Source organism: Lissotriton vulgaris, unplaced genomic scaffold, assembly GCF_964263255.1.
Source record: "Lissotriton vulgaris unplaced genomic scaffold, aLisVul1.2 SCAFFOLD_1057, whole genome shotgun sequence".
Lineage (NCBI taxonomy): Eukaryota > Metazoa > Chordata > Amphibia > Caudata > Salamandridae > Lissotriton > Lissotriton vulgaris.
Window position 1 is genome coordinate 655,217 of NW_028250023.1, and position 3,392 is coordinate 658,608.

At 38.7% G+C, this 3,392-nt stretch overlaps 1 pseudogene; it reads right to left on the reverse strand.

The window, feature by feature from the left end:
- Window positions 1-218: 218 nt before the first annotated feature.
- Window positions 219-1,587, reverse strand: LOC147663418 (uncharacterized; annotated as a pseudogene).
- Window positions 1,588-3,392: the final 1,805 nt, after the last annotated feature.

The following is a 3,392-nucleotide window of genomic DNA, read 5'->3' on the forward strand; positions in this document are numbered from 1 at the left end:
GGGTTATGGGGAGGGTCAGCGAGGGCCACGCCACGATGCAGGGTCCAACAAAGGCTAATTCAAGCATTTCCATCCCTCGCTGAATGCTTTTCTCAGTACACAGAATGTTGGACAATCAATGGATTGATGTCTTTGTGGCTGCTTCATGTGAATGTTTTGCTATAGTGAAACCTCCTCCCCAGGGATGACACTGAGCACCTTTTATTCTCCTGCAGTGTCTATCTCATGTACATCGGTTGCATTTATAACTGAAGTTTTCATCATATTTAGAGCACTGTTAATTTTCTTTCTCGCTGTGGGTTCTCTTATGTTGAATCAAACTGAATCTCCAGCAGACACCTCCCTGGCATTTAGAGCAATTACAAGGTTTTGTCTAGTGTGAGTTCTCTCATATTGAACAAGACCAGATTTCCAGCTGAAGTTTTTCTGGCATTTAGTGCACTGTTAAGGTCTTTCTCCAGTGTGGATTCTCTGGTGTTGAATGAGATGTACCTTACAAACAAAGCTTTTTTGGCACTCTGAGCACTGATACGGTTTCCCCCCAGTGTGTGTTTTCTTATGTTGAGTGAGATGACTTTTCTGACTGAATCTTTTCTGGCATTCAGTGCACTGATAAGGGTTTTCACCAGTGTGAGCTCTCTCATGTTTAATGAGACTGGCCTTACAACTAAAACTTTTTTGGCACTTTGAGCACTGATAAGGTTTGTACCCAGTGTGTGTTATCTCATGCTTAGTGAGATCACTTTTCTGACTGAACCTTTTCTGGCATTCAGAGCACTGATAAGGTTTTAGCCCAGTGTGGATTCCCTTATGTTTAATAAGACTGGCCTTACAACTGAAACTTTTTTGGCATTTTGAGCACTGGTAAGGTTTGTACCCAGTGTGTGTTAGCTTATGTTCAGTGAGATTACTTTTCTGACTGAACCTTTTCTGGCATTCAGAGCACTGATAAGGTTTTAGCCCAGTGTGTGTTTTCTCATGTTGAATGAGCCAGTCTTTCCGACTAAAGCTTATTTGGCACTTTGAGCACTGATAAGGTTTGTACGGAGTGTGAATCCTTTCATGTTGTGTGAGATTACCTTTTAGACTGAGGCTTTTCTGGCATTCACAGCACTGATAAAGTTTTTGCCCAGTGTGGATTCTCTCATGTTGAATGAGATTGAATTTATAACTGAAATGTTTTTGGCACTCTGAGCACTGATACGTTTTGTAGCCAGTGTGTGTTCTCTCATGTTGAGTGAGATTACCTTTCTGACTGAAGCTTTTCTGGAATTTAGTGCACTGATACGGTTTTAGCCCAGTGTGAATGTGCTCATGTGGAATGAGACAGGATTTCCGCTTGAAGCTTTTCTGGCACTCTGAACACTGATGAGGTTTGTGTCCACTGTGGATTCTCACATGTAAAATGAGAGAGGATTTGTGAGTGAAGCATTTCTGGCATTCTGGACACTGATAAGATTTTTGTCCAGTGTGAGTTGTCATGTGTTTAGTGGGGTGGGATTGATAACTAAAGCTGTTCTCATATTCATTACTCTTATTCGAGTTATGTGAGTCTCCATGTTGGATTTGCTCCTGGACATCGGCCATGTTAAGACTGAATCTGATTCCAGAGTCTGTATTGGTTTATGTTACACTCAGCATTAACTTCTAAAAAAAACTGCAGATGCTCTTCTTAATATTTGTGTTCAACTAATTATAGCTTTTATCTGGAGATTATTTTCCTACTTTTAAAGGCAGCCTGTCTAACCTGTTTTATAAACTTTCACTGAGGGGCCCCTTGTATTTAGTGTGATGGATTCATTTTCTCCAAGTTATGCCTGGGTGAGTTCTCTCAAGTTGAATTAACTCATTTTGTGACTCCATTTTATCAGATTTGATTTAGGAGTTTTAAAGGTCTTTGGGGTTTAGTTTTTGCCGTTTAAGTATATTTGTTCATGCAAGTAATGACAGGGGATTAGGTCATGCCAGAGTGGCTTTATGAATTAGCAATAGATAGCACTGGCCTCTTTTTGACTTTGTGGCAGTACATGCTTTGTAGCTCTTTGGCTAAGGCAGGTACATGATCGAATTTGGCGGTCCGGGACACTTTGAAACTACTCAGATCAACCCAAGAGACAGCGTTGGTGGGGATAATGTTTTGGTACTGGAGAGAATAATCCAGCGTCTTTGCTGTAATGAGAAAGAGCATTTACACTTACTTTTTTCAAACAATGTCTTCTCTCTAACAATCACTTGAGACATAGTCAAAAGATTGCTCTTTTAAACTGCGGTTATTAGTCTTTCTGACAATTCTGTCACATTATGGTCACGGATTATGTTTTTTAGGAGGGGTTTGGGTCTCCAGGGCATTTTTCATAAACCATTAGACAGAATTTACAACACTGATTATTCTCAAATGCACTGTGTGGTTATCAATTGTAGCCAATGTTCTTTGTTCAACCAATCATGAAATGTTTCTTTTAAGTGAAAATATTTTTACAATTAGTAGATGCAGATTTTCAGTTCACCTCTGAGTTCCATTCATATTTCAGAGGCTCTTCAATCTCTGTAACTGACTCTTCGTAAACATTTATCGTCATTTTTCTTTAAATATTTGACAACATTCACATTCAGCAGTTTTGTCCACTCCAAATTCATCACAATTCCTGGCACTTAGAATATGTTTCTCCTCTAAAGCTCGAGAATGTTTTAACTTTCCTTGAAATAATCCTTTTTATTGTGTTTCACTTAATTAAAACCTTCTTTTATCTGTTCATGCTTCGGTCACCTGGAGAAATAGAGTTATATATTGTAAATCAACACGAAGAACAAATATTTATGACTTTGTACTTTGCAGAAAGAAAGCATTTATAGAAGCAAGATAGGAAATCAGTTTGAGTTGCATTTCTGATAGTGATGAAACAGATCTGGGACACAGTGTGGAAAGGGAACTTGAAACCACTGGAAGTGAAGGTTGTGAAAGCAAAACAAGTGAATATTTAAGAACGAATAACAAGTTTGACATATATTCCGACACTGATTATCAGACGCAGCCAACATATTTGTAATGCTTTTAATGAATTATCAGATGCTATTTATTCCACTGCACACTTGGAGTGTTCATTTATTCTTTTTTTCCAATGATCTATGAAAGGACATTTAATTGAACAAAGGAATTGGCCTGTTGTAATCACTGCTTCAAATGCCAGCATAGACTGAGGCCGTGTCCAGTTAGCTCAGTGGAATTCACCATTTTAAATTGTGGGGATGATAAGGACTTACTTTGAGGCCTGGAACTCATCACACTCCTCCTACAGGGCCCAGGCACTGCAACACATGACAAAGGAAAAACATCACAATATTAAAGAAAACCAAAAAGGGCAAGAAAAGAAAAAACATAAAACAGGAATGAG